Source organism: Pararge aegeria, chromosome 21 (genome assembly GCF_905163445.1).
Source record: "Pararge aegeria chromosome 21, ilParAegt1.1, whole genome shotgun sequence".
Taxonomy (NCBI): domain Eukaryota; kingdom Metazoa; phylum Arthropoda; class Insecta; order Lepidoptera; family Nymphalidae; genus Pararge; species Pararge aegeria.
In genome coordinates, this window is record NC_053200.1 from 6108181 (window position 1) to 6130876 (window position 22696).

The 22696-nt window shown below is 36.0% G+C and overlaps 1 protein-coding gene across 1 annotated transcript in view; it reads right to left on the bottom strand.

Annotated features, from left to right (window-relative positions):
- Positions 1-22696, bottom strand: part of LOC120633417 (protein dead ringer) — a 189118-nt gene that overhangs the window by 58388 nt on the left and 108034 nt on the right. The gene's annotated exons all lie outside the window — the stretch shown is intronic.

Below are 22696 nucleotides of genomic sequence, written 5' to 3' on the forward strand. Positions count from 1 at the left end.
ATGAAAACATATGACAACACGAAATATTTCCTCTTCCAGATTAACTTTTTCTTAAGTGGACATTTTCAAAGACCCGTAACAAGTTTTGCTTTGTATGATATAATTCTAATTATTTTCTATTCTCCACTCCAACCAATGCAGCATCTCCGGCTGTTATTTTATTCAATTTAGTACTGAATGTATTGATATAATGAATGCTGCTGTTAACAATTCCCTTTAAAACTTTTACTTATTTCAATAGTTCCATGTTGTTTGTATGAAAAGTCAAGTGCATAATATGAAATATCAAACACTTCAGGCTCTTAAAGTAAAAATCTCTTAATTCAACTTGCCGGGCTATTAACTTTATAATGGACAGACAAAACGTCAAACATAACAAAATTCCCACCATCACCGCTTGACCGCAGATCTTCAAACGATGCCGAATCAAATCCATAAGCACGTGTCATCAATATAAGAAAACCGTTAAGTAAAGATACTCGTCCGGTTTACTTAGAAATATGGGCAAAAGTTCATCCATAGAGTTACCGTAACAGCACACTCGCGACATGTCGCTCGTCAAATAGTTGCTATCGCCATTACAAGAACATGGGATGCACTGACTCTGGCCTCTTATCTTATTAACACTACAAGAAGAGCTACAACCTATGATGAGAGTAAAGAACATAAACAAGACAGACAGAAAACTGAGACGACGAAGAAAATCTATCTTTTTTTAGCCGGACAACGATAGTTGGTCGGACCAGAGAAAAGTCTCTAGGTACTGCTCCGCTCCAGAAAAATCATTTTACAAAATATGAGCAAATAAAGAGAACCGAATTCAGTTGATCGCCAGGTTCAATAAAATCAAAGTCACTTCTAGGAAAAGACAACAGACAATATTGATATATGTGATTTACCTAATTCATTCATTATGGATATAGGAATTCAAACCCGCAAAACTATCCAAACATTTAAGACATATCTACAAATTAGTGGTTTTCACCATTATCTTCTATCTTTGTAATCTAACTTAAATATTGTGTTTGTATTGTTTTTAAATAGTGCTTAGGACTTCGATTTCACTTACCAAATCCCGGGGGGGTGTAAAAATCCCAGCACGCACCTCTTACTTTTTTAAGTTATGTGCGTTTAAAACAACTCAAATATCATTTGCTACCTGAGAGTTCTCCATAATGTTCTCAAATGTGTGTGAAGTCAATCAATCCGCACTGGGCAAGCGTGGTGGACTCCGGTCTTAACCCCTCTCATTGTGGGACGAGACCTGTGCCATGTAGTGGTAATGAGTTTATATAATGATGATGATGATGATGATGATGAACTGATGAGCTATCTAGGAGATTTCTGGAGGTATCAAAACGTTTCACTTAAACTCAATCATAATTTATTGCAACAAAATATGAAGAGTGCGATGTTTCCCTATTTCAGTCACAGCGATACAAAAAGTTTCAAAACAAAAAGTTTCAAAACAAAAAGACCGTAGTGTGATCTGAGGTTTAAAAAGGCCGCGGCGCCGGACAATCAAACACGAGCTATTTGCATTGGACAGACTATACAGACGAACAATTACATCAAGGCACTTAGCGCTAAGGCGAACTGGGCCGTGTTCAGACACCAAAACGCCATTTGACACTTCCTGTTTCCTCCATATATTTACACTCGTTTCATTAAGCTATAGGTAATGGACGGATTCGGGTCATGGCGTGCGAAAATAACGAAATTTGCATTAATGCATGAAGAACATCTTTTTAATGTACTCATTAGCATTTCACTACGACTCTACCCGCAAGAATACGGTAAAAGTTAATAGAATAGAATCTTAGCATTTTAAGCAATATATCAACCAATTACCGGCCCACTACAGGGCAGGAGTTCCTTAACTCCTTCTTATTCTGGGAGGGCCAAAGTCACCACGCTGGCGCAGTGCGGATTGGTGGACACATAATTGAGATCATTATAGAGAACTTTTAGGCATGCCGGTTTCCTCACGATGTTTTCCTTCACCGGTGAAGTATGTGATATTTTTATTGATTAAAATGCACATTACTTAGACAAGTTCGAGGTACGTGCTGGGATTCGAATCTGCCCCCGAAAGATACGTCGAAATTCTTCCCACTGTCACAGATTCATTTAATAGTGTTATTAAGTATTTATAACTCGTACTGGAGATTTTCTTCATTTTATATCATCTGCATACCCTGTGCATACCCTCTATGCACGTCACCATACGTTACGCCAGTATAAAGAATATAAGAGAGTTAGAATCGGATTAATACAGTTTTGACTTATTGTTTTTTAATTAAATTCCTACTCGTACAAATCGTTTTAATCTAGGCATCTTTTTGCATTTCCTAAAACGGCTTTATAAACCTTTACTATAGGCGACTTCGTCATAATTTGAAACTCTTCTCAATAGCTATATAGATTTGTTGTGAGCATTAATGAATGAGTAAGGAAAGACTCTTTGTTTGTACAGGTTGGTACCATTTCTAAGAACTATCCGCGTCCATTGAGGTGTTCTGAATGAATCTTTTATTTGAGATCAATATTTGATTATAATGATTCATTTCGAGGTTTGTGTTTTATGATTTGTATTGATACTAGATAGTTTTTAAATGAATAATTTAAGTTTTGAAATTAAACCGACAATTTAAAAAAGTTCATATTTTCTCAAGGACTCTTACATCAACGTCCGGCCCAAACCCTTAGACTAGGAAAGCTGCAAGAGTGCAAGTAGCTTCCCTTAAAATTGGTACCGCAAGGAAAAAGTTCAGTTTTTTCACACGGAATAGGAATTATATGGCATTTTATTTTTCGCTTTAAATTTTTCTTAGATCCCACAATCACTTCAAAGTTTGTTAATGTAAATATTAAATAGCAAGCAATTAAAACTATTCTTTGACGACCGGCTGGCAGCGACCCTGCTTTCTGAGTCCAAGGCCGTATGTTCGATACCCACAACTGGAAAATCGTTTGTTTGATTAACATGATTGTTTTTCAGTGTCTGGGTGTTTATATGTATACTAGCGGACCCAAACGCCATCGGTCGGGCTGATTTATTAATCTAAACCATCCAGGGTGCCACCCATACCCAAACCAAAAAATTCATTCAAATCAATCCAGCCGTTTAGGAAGAGTTCAGTGACATCCACACGCACACAAGAAATATTTATATAAAGATTACGAGTGTGAGTAGATTATAAGTGTATTATATTCATAAAAATTCATCAGCTATCCTAAGTACCCATAACACAAGCTACGCTTACTTTGGGGCTAGATGGCGATGTGTGTATAGTCGAAATAAATTTATTTATTGATTGTGTTTGATTTGTTATGCTTTATGTATGGTGAACAATAAAGTGTATTTTTAATTTTTCTGACATACTTTCGGCGCAAGTTTTTTCTTAAGAGGTCCATTACGGCATTATATTAGTTCAACTTAGTCAACGCGATGATCCGGCGCATCATAGCCAAGATTGCCCATCAATCTTCCCGGTCCTAACTCCTCACTGTCGACTGCTGCTCGCGATTAATCATCTGCCGAACGTTTTCGATTATCGCCCACTAAAAAAAAAGACTATCTAATTATTATTTACCACAGCTCGGCTTCATTTGTTTTCATAATTTGTATGTCGCGGTGAAGGGCTGAGCAGTTGAGAATTGAGTCTGTCTCTCTTAGTTCTTTACAGATTCATATTGGGGTTAAGTCTCATTTGCTCTGTACTTAAAGATTTCGCTTCTTTTTAAAATGAACTAGCAAAAACTGGCCACGCGTTGCTGTGGTTTTCTTAAGCACTAAACAAATAATATTCAATAATTAAAGATAAACTTAGATATTAACTAGGTCCCTATCTCTTAAGTAGGAACAAAATACACATTTAATAAGAAAGTTTAAATCGGTTGAGTATTTTCGGAGTTCATTCCTGACAAAGTCAAAGTCAAAAATATTTTTGACATGAGAAGTACACGGTAGTGAGATGATTGCGTTAACCACATTCGTAAACTTAAAACTAAAGCTACGAGGGTTCCAGACGCGTCCTGGTCTAAGAAGAAGCCCACAACAAAGTTAGCCCGGTCTTTATTTTGTTACAATCATCTCACATTGTGATTGTAATACATCGTAACACTGGATCTATATAAATAGGCAAGCCTATTGGTGGGTTTCATAGTGGAAAAGAAGCCAGTTTACAAAGTAACTACATACTTCAAATGTGGATCTTTAGGTGTACCTACTTATAGCTGTATTGATAGCCTAGTGAGCAAGGCTTCGGCTTTCTTCTAGTGAGACCGAGTTCGAGCACACTCACACTTCGAAAAGTTAATCCACCAAGAACGTTATGGAGTTATGTGCGTTTTTAATTAAAGCAATTTAAATATCACTTGCTTTAAACGGCGAAGGAAAAAATGGTGAGGAAACCGATTTGCCTGAGAGTTCTCCATAAAGTTCTCAATGGCGCGTGAAGTCTACGAATTCGCACTTCGCCAGCGTGGTAGACTACGGCTCAACCCTTCTCATTCTGAAAGGAGACCCGTGCTCTGAAGTGGGCCGGTAATAGTTTGGATGCTGATGATAACTGTATTGAGAAGATTCCTTATACGAGAAATAGTGCTTTTGATTATTTTGCTTACGCATATGACTCGATTTTTGAACCCCTATTCGTACGGTAATTAGAACTCACGTACGGAAATGAGATCATTATATTCTAAAAGGATTACGACTACACTCAAGGGTCACGTAAGTTCCCATAAGGAGGAACGAATTATAAATTCCAATAACAACAAAGCAAGAAGGCGCTGTAAAGATTTCACAGATTTCAACGGCAACTCGATGTAAAACTGCGGACGAATTATTGTATGAAATGTCAGGAATATTATCATAACAGGCCTGCATTGTCGCCCACCGAGCCGTCAATATTTGAATCACAAAACTTGTCTGCAAAGCCGCTTAATCCCCATTGTCATGTGCCAATTACTGACTCTCCCCTTCCGCTTGAATAAATAAATAAATATCGTAACACCACTATAATGGTGTTAATAATAATATGACGCCGCCATGCGGTTACTTTGGTACATTTTTTCATAATTTTTAATAATACTTTGTAGCAAAAAAACTGTAAAACAACAATTTAACAAGCCATTGAAGTTAAAAAAGATATTTGTTAAAATACATAAACAATATAATAAGAAAGTATTATGACATCATCATCATCTCATATCGACCCAGTTAAGACCGTAGTCCGACTCGCTGGTCCAGTGCCGATTGGTGGACTTCACACACCTTTGAGAACATTATGGAGAACTCAGCAAGCAGGTTTCCTCACGATGATTTCATTCACCGTTGAAGCAAGTGATATTTTAATTGAAAAAATATCATTTTAATTGCAATAGAAAAGTTAGACGTGCGTGCAGGGATTCGAACTCGCCCCCCTTAAATTTAAGTCCTACCAACTTGGCTATCACCGCTTATGGCATCGGGTGATAAAATTATAACCTAATTCATTGTGCAGTATTTTTTAACAATATTCTTGTTTTAATGCAATTTGAAAAATGATGTGGCATATTGAATAAAAAATTATGTTCTTATCATGGACTGTGTTAAAAAAACCACTATATGATATAAAGTCGAAAGTATCTTCTGCCGAATGAAAAGAAGCAAGAAGCCAAGAAACTGCTCGAAAATTTGAGTACATGTAATTCATAAAAAATATGCATACAATTAAAAAAGAAACTTTGAGCGGAATGAAACGAAATGTTGTAAAATGTCCATGTAATTTTGTGAATATATTTTAATGGTAATGAATTTAAGAATATATATATATATATATAATAATAAATTCTTATATATGTATTTAATATATACATAAATATAAATATATCTGTTTCATTATATATGTAGTATACGTATGTATAGTATATGTAATTTTGTCAGCAGGAGATCGCCTTAAGCGATAAGGCCGCCTTGGCGCTTATATTTTGTATAATCGTTTGTTTTGTTAACCTAGCTTTCTATTTGTATGTGCAATAAAGACTTTCTTTCTTTATTTCTTTCTTCAACTGTCTTTTAAACATTGAGGCACAAAGACAAATCTGTCACGAATTTCAAACAGTATTCTCCTGGCTGCTTCTTCCATTACAATCTTATATTCATTGATCGCGTCATCAAATCTTCGCAATATTTTAATCAGTAAAACAATAACGAAATAAAGTGGTATATATGCTTAGAGCAAACATATAGTGAGAGTTCAAACGCCTATACCCAGTATATCAATCCAGGAACGCCGCGAGCCTCGACGAATAAATGCATATCGGGCCGTCAAATTCCCTCAATATTTAACCAAACTCAATAAGTGTAAATCTATGGCATTTCCATAAACGCTGTCTTACTTACTAGTGGTTGGAGAGGTTTATTTATAAACCCATCCCTCTTATATTACTTGTTGAATTATTGCTAGCAATTTGAAATTGTCTTGCGGCGGCGTGCAGACGTACTTTAGGCCCCACATCCGAACTCGCTTGTCTTTCTTATTTATTATTAAAGGGTTTGTTTAAATTCAGAGTAAATTTTATGAAATGCTTTACCAACTCTTATTATTTTGTCCGTTGTACTTATCCGCGTTCGAATCAATTAAAATATCGCTTGTATTAGAACTGTAGTAGGATAGCGATAAGGCCGCGGAAGGATTCAAATAAATGTACCATAAATATATCACCTTATTAATTTACTTTATAAACTATGACAATCTGAACTTAATTTCACCCCTCGGCCCTTCAGAGAACGATCAAACCCGCCAAGAATTAAAAAACCCAAACTCCCGCCATAACTCAAAACCGTCCAGGTAGGATACAATCAATTTGAATGGTTCCCGCCGTTATGCGTCTACCGGCGTTAACCAGTCGGAAAATGAAAACCGATCATCTCGTTCAAAATTAATTAAATAAAAAAAAATAAGTGGGAATTACAAGCCTGGTTAAATTTAAATCCTCACTCACTTTAACGTTAAAGGAAAACGTAGTGAGGAAACCTGCATTCTTACACTTGCTTTAACGATGAAGGAAAACGTGGGGAAACCTGCATGCCTGAGAGTTCTCCTTAATGTTCTCAAAAACCTGCCGTACTGGGCCAGCTTGGAGGACTACGGCCTAAACCGTTCTCATTGTGAGTAGCCCCGTGCCCTGTAGTGGACCGGTAAGAATGTTGATGGTGTTGATGAAAATGATTTAATCTGAGACAGAATACAGTGATAACTTTTGGGGTTCTCAAATAAACTTTAGAATAGCTATTCAATGTATTGACACACCACACAGAGCGTGATAAAACAATTTCTTTATTCCGACGTCACTACACGTTTATTTGACTCCTGAAGTTCAAGGTAAGAGCAATGTTCCTGAAGCAAACTACTGGTAAAATTACAAATGAGGTTTATTCTACAGTAGGACCTATTTTCCAATCGCAAAAATATATTATTTAACTACCTAATTAATTTTTTGTTTCGACAGGTGTAAATTTCTCAAGTAATCTTGAGATTGCAAAATGTTGATTTTGCAGTCAGTCTGTGAAACTGTTTTATAGGTCGTCATGCGGCCAAAGAATTTTTTCTTCCCTGTTTTATATCCTAAGGTTGCCTGGCAGAGACCTAAGCGATAAGGCCGCCTTTTGTGTACTGCTTCTGTCCGTGTTATTTTTTTTTAACTTCTTCTGTTTTTTTGTAAAAACTAGCTGACCCGTGCAACTCCGTCTGCACCAAATAGGTTATAACACGAATAAAATGACATTTTCTAAAAATGAATCCTAGCTAGATCGATTAATCGCCCCCGAAACCCCCTGTATACTAAATTTCGTGAAAATCGTTGGAGCTGATTCAGAGATTCCCATTATATATATATTATGGAAAGCCACATACCGCCAGCCACTTTACAGTTTTCGGTTACAGTTCGGTTTCGGTTTACAGTTTTACTGTTTTCGGACAGTAAAGTTGTGTCACATGACAATAAGCAAATGCCCTTCTGTTACTTAAGAGATGTGGACACTCAATCAACCATGGATATTTCAACTTGCATTCTAACGTAAAGGAAGTAGGTTTATTACTGTCAGGGTTACCACAAGTTTTAAAACAAAAAAATTTAAAACAGTTACACAGATAAATATATAATCTGTGTAACTGTTTTAAAAAAAATTGACAGTTCCTGGTACTGTCAAATGTAAAGAACTCAATGCAACTTAGCGACTGCGAAGTAGAGTCCAAGGCCGTCATGATGATATCAAGATCGTAATACGGGTTTACGGTAATATACGCGATTAGCTTTTTTTCTACATCTTGTTTATAATGATAATTAATACGTCGCAACTAGTGGCGTGCACTGGGTTTCTTACCAGGGTATGCATACAGCAGGAAAATTGCATAAAATGGCAAAAAATGATCTCCTTATCTTCCTCTATATCAATTTTTGGGTAGGCAGTGCTTTTGTGCATGTATGAAGTGCACGCCACTGGTCGCAACATTATCCAAAAAAAATCATATGTAAGTAATGCGCTGCGGTCTTACAATGGCCTCCGAAAAGTTCACAGGTTACACAGCGAGTTTTTGTTTTTTTATTTAATTTCTGAATTTACTCTAGTCGCGTGTAGGGTTTAAAACTTATAAGGGTTTGTAATTTTTATTTAATTTTAATCAGTATTTGAATATTTTAATCGATGGCTAGTTGCCCACCTACCGACGAAGACGTGCCGCAAAGCGATTGAGCGTACCGTGCGTAGCGTGCGTTTAGTATGTCATACCCCTAACAGGCTAGCCCGTTACTGTTAGACTGCATCATCACTTACCAAAGTGGGATTCCAGTCGAGGGCTAACATGTAGACAAATAAAAAAAAAAGTGACAACCCTAACACAAATCTGCATGATACATCACATCATGTAGATTGCACGAAGGTCGCCGCGTCCAATAAAACGCTGAACTGCAAATCGATCTTCTACACAATGGTCTATCAAATGGTGAGTAACAATCACCAGATGCAACCGTGCAAGATGTTGCACCTTGTCCTATTTAATTGTAATTTAGTTATATTGATTTATCACCTTGCTGTATAGATTCTGATAACATAAAAACCTGTTTTCATATCAACATACAACATAAAAATTAAACACATATCACATTTAATGTACCCTAATATAAAATGTGATATGTGTTTAATTTTAATGGATCCAATTACTCCAATCTACGACAATTTTTATAAAGTAAATACTTGCAGTTGCCCGCGACTTCGTCTGCGTTTGTTTTTTGATGTGGCATTAAATTTAGTTGTAGTTCCAAAAAAAAATTTAAGTATTCAGTATCGCTAAGCCTTAAATGAGGGGTTTGCTGAGGCGTTCTGTCCTTTATCTCCAACCGCAGTTTGGGAAAAATTAAACACTTATTATTATCTCTATAGTACAAAAATAATTATTTAACGCGGTTATAATTTGTCGGTGTTATGGTGTAAAATCGTCAAACACTCATCCCCTCTCCTAAAGGAACCAAGTTTAATGTCGGAATAAAAAGTATCCTATATTACTTCTAGCACCAAGATATGTGTACAAAGTTTAATGAGGATCTGTTAAGTAGTTTTTGCGTGAAAAAACTTACATTGACATTTATAATATTAGTAGGGATTATTATATTAAAAACAATTGCCAAACGTGTTTCGCAATAACTCGAAAATAACTCGTTCGATTTGAATTTCTCTTGTTTTGTTCTCCCTAATGGGACGGTTTGGAAACAGTAATCAGGAGTCACCAAAGAAATAGCCATAAAATCGAAACTATTTCAATTAATGGTGTTGCACATATCCGCCATTTACAACTTCCGTCCTCTTAGAAAGTGGACGATACACTGAAGAACGAAAGTCCAGTACCGTCGGATCTGTAAATGCTGCGCGAATATCCTCCAGTAGCGACAGATCAGTAAAAATGCATCCTGTAAAATCGGATGTTCTAGTGAACGAGCCCTAAGTCAGTTAAAAATATTAAAACGCGACATAGTTTTGCTTGCTGTTAGGTTAGGCTACCTGTATCTGCTCGTCTGGGAAGTATACAACGGGTTCCCAGGACGTCTGCAAAAGCCAACGAGAGGGACATGGGTGGTTCTAAGTTTGGGTAAACGTGTCCCATATAACCTCTGTCCTGCCCAAAAGGACAGAGGTGGCCAAAAAGCTTTTCCACAAGGAAAAAAAAATACCTATATCTGCAATTGAAATCTGATTACATTAATCAAGATACTAAAAAACGTCATAGTTTTGTTTGCTTTTAGGCCATATTATCTACGATTGAAATCTATAGAGTATGGCAATTTCCTGTCATTTCCCATAGAATGACAATGTAAGTTCCATCAGCGCGGACATAAAACGACGCACCTTAATGTTTCGTCGTGTATTCGCAACTTACGATAAGTTGACCCATTTTCTATTTACCATTATTTAGTAAGGCTTACCGCGCACTAGCTTTATCAACCTTCTATAAGTAAAATTTTAAATCGAAATCAAATATTTCTTTATTCAAATATTGCCATAGATAAAAAAATCTGAGTACATTACATAAAAAAAAAAATATTATACCTTGTTATATAAAAGCGATACGATGTATTTTTTTCTGGGTGATATTATTCAGTATCGCAACGTTTTAAATTGGTGAAGAATTGAATAGATACAATAAACATTAACTCTCTTAATCATAAAAATCAGCGAAGTCATAATACTTTCGAATTCCATATTACTGATGACAGAAAGAGAGACATCATTTTCTTATAACACAAGCTAAAACAACGGTTACAAGTAAGCCCCTAATTAAGAAAACACTTTAACACCCGAAAACCAGACAAGCTATACAGTGCGATTTACAACTGAATTAGGATGCTCTGTTGTCAGAGCGAAATGAAGCCTACGTAACTTTTGAAACCGACAACTATGAAAAAAAAACGTCAATCGTCAATAAAAAATCGACGTTGTTATTAAAAAAAAACAATGTGCCGCAAGCTTAACAAAATGCTTGCATATTTTTTGCATATCGCATAGCAATTATGTAATAAATATCGCACAGTAGTTAAACTACGTTTACAATGATAAAAACAATATTACTTATCTACTCATTTTTTATCTATACCTACATCGAAATACGTTAGTTAAATTACCAATAAAAAAAAGTATCAATGAAATTTTTAAATATCTAATCGGTAATAATACAAACAAATATACAACTAGTTATTCATCGGTAAATATTTGATATCTTATCGACATTGGAATGTTGTAATACCCATCTATTTAAGGATAAGTATTTTTATAAGGATAAGTAGTACAACTTTATTGTAAATGACAAATCAATTGATAAGTTTATTAATAAACTAACAGGCATATATTATGTTATAGAGTACATGCTGAATCTTTCAAGTAGCCGACGACCTAAGCGAACGATCTATACAGTATAGAACGATCTATACTGGAAGCGAACGATGTATCGTTCGGTCAGGTCGTCGGCTACTTAAAAGATTCAGCAAGTACTCTATAACCGGAGTGTACACAAATATTGCGTTACGATTTGGTGGATATTGGCTAATATACTTACGATTTTGACTATACATTGTTTCATTATTGTATAATTAATTAAAAAAATAATAATATATGATTAATTTACAAGAGCAGATCAGGATGTAGGTCCCTTACTAATGAGGATAGTCAGGGTCCTCGCTCTTGCCGTACGGTAGTTTTGTCTTTGTCGGATAAGACTGTCCTTACTCTGTGGTATAACCGCGTTCAACGTAAGCCAGTGTTTATTTATATCGAAGTCAATGTAACCACAAAATGTTGTGTCACGATCGTACTTAACCGTACCCACAAGTTAACGTGAACGTTAAACTTTATACGCAAAATATAAATAACATTCATGAGTATTTTGTAATATTAGAGTTACGACGTAATAATTTTTTTTTTGTATTACAACGTTGAGATCAGTGGCGTGCAAAGGGGTTTTAACCAGGGTTGGTAACCCTGGTTAAAACCCCTTTGTACACACCACGATAAAAAATAACGATCGCATAAAGTTAAAAAATTCTCCTTCTATACAAGTTGTTTGAAATTTTAGGTTAGACAGTGCATTTTTGCATATGTGAAGTGCACACCACTGGTTGAGATAATATGCACAATATATTTCATCATCATTATCATCCTAATAAGTCCAAGGCCGCACTGGCCTCTCAGGAATTTTTTATCCTATTGGAGCTCAGATCCACTAATCTCATTTACTGATTTGATTCATTGAAATCAAATAAAACAAAAATGCTACGGCTACTGAGGGGTATATATAAAAAAAGAGAAGCCGTGATAGCCTAGTGGGCAGGCCTTCGGCTTCACTTACAGGGGTCCGAGTTGGAATCCCAGCACGCATTTAAACCTTTTCTAAGTTATGTGCGTTCTAAGCTAAATCTAAATTAAAATATCACTTGTTCGGTGGAGGAAAACATTGTGAGAAAACCAGAGTTCTCCATTATGTTCTCAAAGGTGTGTGGAGTCCACCAAACCACACTGGGCCAGCGTGGTGGACCACAACCTTAACACCTTCTCATAGTGGGACCATGCCCTATAGAGGGCCGGTAATAGATTGATATAATAAAAGTAAATTATGAATCTATTGAATTATAATTTGTTTGGTACTTCCTTCATTTTATCTCATTACTGTAACATTTTTAATATTGTGAAATATTCATACACCAACTGGTGAAATGTACTGGAACTTATTTAATATTATAAAACTCTATGTACATACATTCTTGTCAATAAACTTTATAAAAAAATAAAATTAAAAAAAAATTATGATATAAAAATAAAGCTACCTTCGTGGGTGATTTCTGTAACATTTCCTATGAGTCTTAAAAAATTAAGTGTTACGAAAAGATTCGAAGAACTAAAATGAATAATTGAGGATGGGAGAGTCAATAGCAGGTGGGTCCCCGATCCATAGTTGTTACTCTTAACCTATTTAATGAGGTAAACAAATACGCAACCTGGGTTTGGTCCATGTTATAAACGGTTCAGTACACTCGGAAATTGTACACAAGCAAAATGAAAATGATTTTGTTATAAGATTCGGGACTCGCAAAATTGTGATGACATGTACATAATAGGAAAAAAAAACTCTAAACATGTCATTGTAGGAGGTGACCCTTGCCCTGTAGTGGGCCAGTAATAGGTTGATATGATGATGATGATGATGATGAATAGAAAGATATTGAAACCAACTTAGCCAGTTGAAACTTATTAATTATCTACAACCCATGCTAGTCCTTGCATACAGAGTAATGACCTCTAGTGAGACCTTTAATATTCTGAAAATTAGAAATATAGTATAGAAGATCTTTTTTTATGTTTTAGCGCATCGGTGCTTGGACCTCACCACCCTCATAAGGCGCCCAAATAATCTAACTGGTATAATTCATTATGAATGTGAGTTTGTTTGCTAGTTTCGCCTTAACTACTCAAACAATTATCATGATATTTTGCATAGACGTTTTCAGGGGTAATGCATAGGGCAACAGGGCAAAGGCATAAGTAAAGTTTTGGGTCCCTACAGAAAATCAGCGTTGCAGTATTCCTTGGCAGTAACTTACTGCCATGGTGCTGCGGCACAGAGCTAAGGTGACCCGATGACCGCAACGAAGCAACATAAATAAAATAAATAAATATACTACGACAATACACACATCGCCATCTTGCCCCAAAGTAAGCGTAGCTTCTGTTATGGGTATTAAGATGACTGATGAATATTTTTATGAATTATATAAATTATACTTAGAATATACATACTCAGACAATAAAAACATTCATGCTCATCACACAAACATTTTTCAGTTGTGGGAATCGAACCTACGGCCTGGAACTCCGCCAATCGGAAAACTGCGCCAATCGGCCGTCAAAGTTCTCAATTACTTTCTATTATTAAACAAATCGAATTGTTTGGCAAAATTTACATTACAAGCTGCAATGTATATGACTATTTGTTTTGTCGCGGACCAAAACTTGTTAAACCGCTTCCGCTTTTGGCTTGATCCATAGACATCAAATGAGTTAATTGTTACACGGCAAGCAAGTCGGGGCGTTGTCCGCTGAAACAAAGCCTCAATTGATACCAGTGTGGCAACTGGAAACTCTACTTAACGGATTTCTACTGAGGGCACTCCTCCTAATACCATCATGTTTAAACGTAGCAATAAATTAACAAAAAAGAAAAGTAATGGCTCTTAAAGCAATCGGTTAATAGGCACTTATTAACCGACTTAAAAAAAAAGAAGGAGGTTCTCAATTCGATTGTATTTTTTTTAAAGTCCATTTTATAAAGAATTTAAAACAGTAATAATCAAAAAAACTAAATCAAAAAAATTGTAAGTATTTATATTAATAATTTTTCTTTCTAATATTAAATATACAAAATATTTTATTATTTATAGTTTGTAATATAAATAGAAATGTTTTTGTTTATTCGTCTTTCCTTTGCGCCCTAACTAAGCAACCAATAAATATTTTTTTTTTGCATACAGTTACTTGAAAGGATGTTATAATGAGAGGAAGAACGCCGGCGACAGTTAGTTTGAAATCGGTAAATGAATTTTGAATTAAATACAACCTTGTACAAACGCCACCTTAAATTTACATAACTCATGCCACGGTTCGGCCGACATTTGATAGAGAGCCAGTCATCGCGCTAACTGATTTCCATCCGACTGTTTACACGAGAATTATACTTCGTTATAGCACTCACCACTACTTTCCCAGATTGATTGACTTCCAACTGTAACTGCGTAACTTGCTCAAGGTTTCGATATGAATAACAATCTATACATCTATGCTAATATGATCGAGAAGACTGTACCCAATAGGCTCCAAAATTTATGGACCGATTTGACCATTGCTTCTCCAAAAGAAAGCTAAACTATCACGAAGTAAAATAGGCTAAAATTTATTTAAAAAATAAATGGAAATCTTTAAGATAAATTGCAATGATGTAACCCACAGTAGCAACATTTTACCTATACTTGGAAACTTAACTGACTAACTAACTTAACTTTTTGTTATTTTATCATTACTGTGAGTGCGCTGGGATAACTTTTCATGATACCTAACAATAATGAACTGAACAATCGTACTCATTATTACCTACAAAAATCCGCGAGGGAATATATCTATCTACCATACCATGGTTAAGTAGCGAAAGCAAAATAAATAGTTAATATAGTTATATTTGATTAATTAATTTAATTTAAATGATATAATTGCCATGGAAGGACATGTTTCTCGGTGAGGACTTATAGTTTAAGGGTAAAGTGTACACTGTACAGTCTTAGCGACTGTACAATGTACACTACTGACAGTTAAGCCAACGAAGAATCCTAATTATATATTAGCCCTAAATTGGTTATCAGATGTATAACAGGTATTCGTATAAAATCAATGTCCATTTAACTGTTAAGTGTATATATGTACCTATTCTCGTTGGTACATAGTGTCCACTCTCCACACATAATACGAAGCCAAATAATGGACCCCTCGGGTTTATTCCGGGCAAGTAATCGCGTAATCGGCAAAAACAATAGACACTGGTGGTCATTAACACGTACTTACACACCGAATTAGATTGAAACTAGATACGGCTCGTGACGAAGCACGAGATTCTTATTACCTATTCATAAGCTCAGCTTATTTATGTAAACTTAGATGAGATTAGTTCAAAAACAAATTATAAAACAGTACCTAATAATGGTTATTTAAAGCTTTAAATGGACGATGGACGTTGGGGTCTTAAGGAGCTGGAATGGCGACCCCGCACCGGTAAACGCAGCGTAGGTCGGCCCCAAACGAGGTGGACAGATGACATCAGGCGAGTAGCTGGGAGCCGTTGGAGGCAAGCGGCCCAGGACCGTGCATTGTGGAACTCCCTACAAAAGACCTATGTCCAGCAGTGGACGTCAATTGGTTGAGATGATGATGATGATGAAAGCTTTAAATTCAATAGTTTCAGCAAAGCTTATCTGTTTTTTCCAAACGACTTGTTTTAAATGTTAAAGCCTGGCGCCTGTCACGAGTACCGGTAGTAATACTAGTTATTTACTTTTGGTGTCCTATTTTCTATATTGTTTAACGCTGAAAACTAAATAAATATATTTGATTTTTTTTTTAAGTTCAAATCTCACATGTATACCATCAGTAGGGAGTAGATTACAGATGTACTCGTAAAGGGAAAAATAATATACATAAATAACAGAGATAAAAAGTGTGTTTTTTTAGTTACTTCTTGGAGTCTTTGTTAAAATAGTGTAAGGCAATATATAATAGTCTATACTCTATAACAGTCCCTCGCCTATCGGCCTCCCCCAACGGGAGGGTTGATCCAACACGCTAAGCAGACGGGTTTGTGATCGCCGTAGATGGTAGAAGTAGCACACGTTCTCCGTTTTATTATCGCAGTCGCCTCTCACGACACCCGTGACGAGGTGGTGACAACTGTATTCTTATAAGCATGCCGTCAGCATACGGCACCTATACTATAATAGTATAACAACAAAAAAGTTAAAAGAGAAGTACGTATGCCATGGCATTTCAAGCCGTAGCTTAGTGAAAAGCTGGAACAATTTTAAAACGACGTGGCAGTTCTAGTGACTCTACAGCATCATAGCGTCCCACTATCGAGTACGCACAGAGTGTAGCGATTACACGCCCTCCCTTTGATCTCCAATTAGATGAACATTTTGGGGTTCCGTATCCCCTGATAGGGGAGCGATGAATACGCGGTTATGTGGCTATAATGTTATGGGTGTGACCATTGTTGGAAATGGGGTCAAGTAGAGTAACCGATTGTATAAAGGTAGCGACATATTTTTTTTATCCAGTCTTATTTAGAAGCAGAACAAAATAACGACTTAGAATCAAGTGGTTTGCATGGTCAACAACGGATCTCGAGGACATGGGTTCGGTTCGAATCTCGGGTTGGGAAAAACTGTATCATAAGTAAGGTATTTTTATTATAGGATTTTCAGTCTAGCTCAGATAGGCTAAGGATAATGATAAAACATGTATGGGTTAATTTATTTAAAGCCGGAAAAATATAAAAATTGAAATATTGTACGGCACAAAGCATGCCTCAAACAGTATAAAAATAGCAATAGAAATATTATGCCTTGACCCTTTAATCAATAATGTATCCATCAATACAACTAGTATGTATTATCTGGGTTACCAACGCCTATTTTGTAGGTACGTATAAAGCCTAATTCGGGAAACTATAACTCGAAAATAAATTTCAGATTGGTTTCCGAAATGAGAATTTAAAAGCTTCCCTCATTCGGATCACTTTGACCGATAAATTGCGAATTTCTAAGCCGCAAGGATTTCCACTGATAGTGACAAATATCGGGGACAGGATTAGGGACACGCTATAATGTTTTGAAAAGATATAGCAACAAAAATAGAATGCGTGAAAAGAAATAGACCTATACGCTTGCGGGAATTCGATGAAAAAAAAGCAATAACTGTAGGGTTTAGGCTACAATTTTTGACGACCGCTTTGGCGCAGCGGTGAGCGTTGTGATTTTTAGGGGAAAGTCCCAGGTTTGATCCGTTGGTATCCATGAGGATCCCCCAAGTAATTAAATAAAAAAGGGGCAATTTAGGAATAATAACTTATGAATTTTAACTGGTCTTTTCTGGCGGGAGGGCTAAATAGGTACTACCCTACAGGCATAGACGTGCTGCTAAGCGATTTAGCGTTTCGGTAAGACATGGTGTAGAAACCGATTAGGGGTTTAATTTATCTACCACACCCTTAACAGCTAGCCTAGGTTGGCTCTAAACTACGATCTGAGACTTCACCATTACTGACCATAAGGTCAGATTGCTGTCAAGGGCTCACTTGTAGTGGAATAAAAATCTATGAAATTATAATTACTGAAGTAACAAGAAGAAGTGTAAAAGTCAATAAAGCAGAAGGATAAACGACAATTAAATTCGATATTTTTTTTCAGGGCTAAAAAGTATGAATGAATGAATATACTTTTATTGCACACCACAAAAAGTACATAGAAAAAAAAGAAAAGTATAACAAAACAACTTATACAATTTGGCGTATATGTTATTTTCCGTTGCCAAAACTCTATGCGAAATCAAGTTGATTGGTTGTTAAGTTAAGGTGTTAAGAAACAACTAATAAACAAACAGACTTTCACTTATAATACCACAAGAGCTTCAAAATTATCGGGTATTTCCCGATAGGTTCGTTGCAAACAAATGAAGGATTTGAACTTGACGACTTTATTTGTTTGCAGGGAACCTTGAGGGAAATGCCAGATAATTTTGAAGCTCGTGTGGTATTCGAGGGATTATTTTTCCGTCCCAAATGTCGGCCAAAAGAATTGCACCATGAGACGAAATGTACAATTAACAAATAAGAATTTCATAATGAATAAATATAGCAAAATATATATAGCAACTACCAGAGAAAATTTTCAAAAAATTATCAGTATAATACCATGTAGGTTGTACCACGTGACGTCGAATGGTGCAATTCTATTGGTCGATATTTGGGTCGGAAAAATAATCACATTTATAATATTAGTAAGGATATGTATTTAGTGAATGAATAGATGGTCATTGCATTCAACCTGATGCAACGATATTAGTTAAAACGTATTGATTTTAGCTCGAAGACGCTGTCAACGAAGCGTTGCAGGTTTGTAAATGAATGTCGAAGGCATTAGCGAGAGGCTGCGATATGCGGTGAGCACACACGCTTTCATTCATCGGAAAATAGTAAACGACTTGTTGGATTTGACGGGGATTTATCTTCTTTTTTTTTCTCTCGCAGGATCCTCGCGCGTCAAAACGGCCTGAGTCATAATTTTACGGTCTAATGTATCTGTGGTTTTAACGCCCGACGCAAAGACGACAGGGTGTTATAAGTTTGACGTGTATGTGTGTTGGTCTGTCTGTGGCATCGTAGCTCTCGAGCGGACGAGCCGATTTTGATTTTGTGCTTTTTTTTTAAGGTAAATTAGAAGGAGGTTTTCCTAGTTTGATGATACGCTACAAAAATGGGTATCAAATGTAAGGGCTTGATTAGTAGTAAATAAATACATTATTTTCTATTAAAAGTCAGGTTTTTTATTTAATTTTGTTTTTCTTTCGCAGGATCCTTACGCAACTAAATTGGCCGAGTCATCATTATACGCTGTAATATATCTGAGGTCGTTTTTACTACTCCGATGTCGGTTGGCATCTCAGCTCTATATATCTCTGTCTTAAGAGAAAGAGAAGACTTCTGCCCTGAAGATAGAGCAAAATAATGATGTATTTTATTTCCCTATTTTCCGCTGGGGGCGCTGTTTTGATAAAACTATTAGTATGAATGCAACTTTCTTTAAAATCTTTCAAAACTAAACATTATGTTAAAAAATACAATCCATAACAATTATAAATTAATGAAGGTTATGTACTAAATAGAAGCAAGTACTAAAGGTAATCCGCGAAAACCAGACAATTCTGCACTATGCATTTTATAATTCTTTCCACATTTATACACAACGCAGGTCTTCCTAAATGCACTCGAGATGTTGACTTTCCAACGTACGAAGTACAAGTTCTGTGTGACTTGATGTATATAGATTGAATTTATTATACATAACACTTTTGAATTTTCCTGCTTGCAAATTAAGTCTTATATTCTGATTGTGATTCAATCATGTTCACGCCTTATCAATACATAAGAGTACAAAACCTATTCACCACAATACAAACTTATTAACAGATAAATACTTATTAACATCTTAACAGAGACGTCAAGGAATTTCCCGCTAAGCATAAAGATCAGAGTTAATGCAGAATTTTCACATACTCAGCCTTTCGCACACTTGCAGACAAACTGGAGAAAAACGCCCTGTATTTTGTCTAACTAAGGTTAACTCGTTTTATTTTTCTTTTAAATTTTTTCATGTATATTTTAAAATTAAATGTGGTTCGTTATATATTTTGGACCGATTAGATTTGCCTCAATAAAACACAAATAACAGCCGAAAAATCTATAGCCTATAGTTCAAAACTATATATCTTCATATTTCTCCGTACTTTTAGTACTCTTAACTTTGTCATGTCACAACTGTTATTAACTTAAAACAACTACTTATTAAATAAATTAAAACATATATTTAACATATCAATACCAATAATAATGAATATGAATACCTACCTAAAAACGGAAATGTAAAGAATTCCTCGCCTACGTAAAATGTCATATTTCCCACAGGTCTACAATATTCTTCAGGAATAAAATTTTCCCAAAAGTTATACATTATTTATTATAGACCAGCCGATGTATTTCATACGTAATTGAGGTTATACTCAATCATTACATATCAACTCATATTCATAAACTTTACCTTTTTGTCTATTTTTTTTTATAAATACAAGGTAAATGGTTAAAATATTGTTAAAAACACGCACTCGATATTCAGTCGGCATAGAAAAAGTCTGTAGGTTGCGCCCTCCCTAAAAGGCCTAATGAATACGCACACACGTTCGCGCGGAAATATGCATTTATTCGTTGCGAATGGCTCGCTTTATTTGCAGGTGTAACAAACGTGCGGTCAACGCACCCACGGATGCGTGTGTGCACCCCTTGTCACAGAGTAGCCTTTGACAGATGCAATCCCTATTAATGTGATGTTTGTTGGTTTGTTTGTTCGGACATGTTCCAACAGAGCAGCATATTGGCGTGTTTTTTTTGCATTTTTGCAACTGTTTATTATCACAATTAATATATAGTATGCAGACAGGAAGGCTTCCTGAGAAAACTAACGCATCAACGTATTACAGTGCACGGGTCTCCTCTTAGAGTGAGAAGGGTCTAGGCCGTAGTCCACCGCGCTGGTCAATTGCGGATTGGTGGACTTAGGGATACAGATCTCACCATGTTTTCCTTCAACATTAAATCTATATATCTATCGATATTTAATTGCTTTAGTTGAAAAAGCTCAGGAAAATTAGAGGTGCGTGCCGGTCATCAAACTCGGTGCCCCCGAAAGGGATGTTTATAACTAACGCACTGAACTATCACCGCTCAGATAAATAATGTTAAATGCCTATTCACATACTGCGTTTCCTACTCTGTGCTCATTCGCACTCGTGAGATGGCCACACTGAGGCAACATGCTAATTTCTTAGCCAGCCTACAACACACAAACACTGGCAATATTTGCAACACACATCGATTACAAATTACATTCAAAACTATTCCTTTTAATTTATCTCCTAAAAGTCGCGTAGCTTGGAGAAAATGCAAAGAAGTTTGATCGGGTTTACAGTTGTGTACCTTTTCTGGTTTTTCCAAGCCTTGACGTCTGTTCGCATTTCCCATTTTGCATTTTAATATTAAGGAGGTCGACCAATTTTATATGATGCTTTTCGCGATTTTTCTGGCTATGTGCATATTCACATGCAATTTTTACTGTAAAATTAATAAATAATATTTTTTTTAATGTAATAATTGACGAGAGCCATCTCCTGTCAATTATTACAATGGTAAATAATGTATCCCACCTGGTAAAGGGAGAGCCATTGCTAATAAACAGAGAAAAACTTCGAAGGGCGATCAAAGTACACGCACTACAAATCGCCGCCCTATGTCTATCAAGGTATTAACAACGTTTTATTTTATATATATATAAGCACTTTTGAAACGTCAAGTCTGTCTGTTTGTTGTCTCTACCACCGGTTCGTGAGGCAGATTCCATCGAGAAGAAGCCGGCAAGAAACTAAACTGTTTTTTTCCAAGATCAACTATTTACATTTCAACATTCATTCTTTTAACTTGTGAGAGATGAAAGCGGAGCCAAATGTTCCAAGCATTACCTTGTCAATAAGAAATTCATCAATTGTATCGTCACATTTTTTTTAATTTACAATATGCAATAATTGACAATATGCAGTATATTTTCAATAATATTGACGTGACTTTGTCGTAGCTACGCGTGTATTTGTTAATGTCAGGGGTGGTCAATCCGAGAGCCCGTTCACTTTTACGATCGAAATTTTAGTATCGGATAATGCGTGAAACGGATGATTTTATAACTACGCTATATCGTAATGATCGGATTAGAACCCTTTTTATCCGTTATGATTTATCTGTCATCCACGCTTTGAGATTTTTATAGCAAACGGCATTATTAAGGAGATTAATAATTTACAGCACTCCAATAAAGTTGGACATTTAAATTTTAATTCGAACGCCCCGAGAAAAATAAGCAATTATAATAAAAGATAGATTACCGAACGAAACTAAATAAATATTTGTTTTTCATTTATTTTAACTGTTGGTAGGCTGGCCGTGGCTAGTTACCACGCTACCAACAAAGGTGTGCCGAGAAACGATTTAGCGTTTCGGTACGGTGTCGCTAAAATAAGGGGTATGGGCATAATATAACTGTCATACCTCTAACTAACCTAACCTAACCTAACTTAACAGGTTAGGTTAGGTTAGGTTAGTTGTTGCGGTTGTGTGCGAAGGCGTTTCCATGACCCAGTCACCAGGCGATGAGTTGGAACACCGTGGGGTTTTAGTTGGTAAGAGTTCGGCATAACTACTGCACCTCCCCGTGGTGTAGTGGTATACATGAGGATTTCCCAACGAAAAAAAAA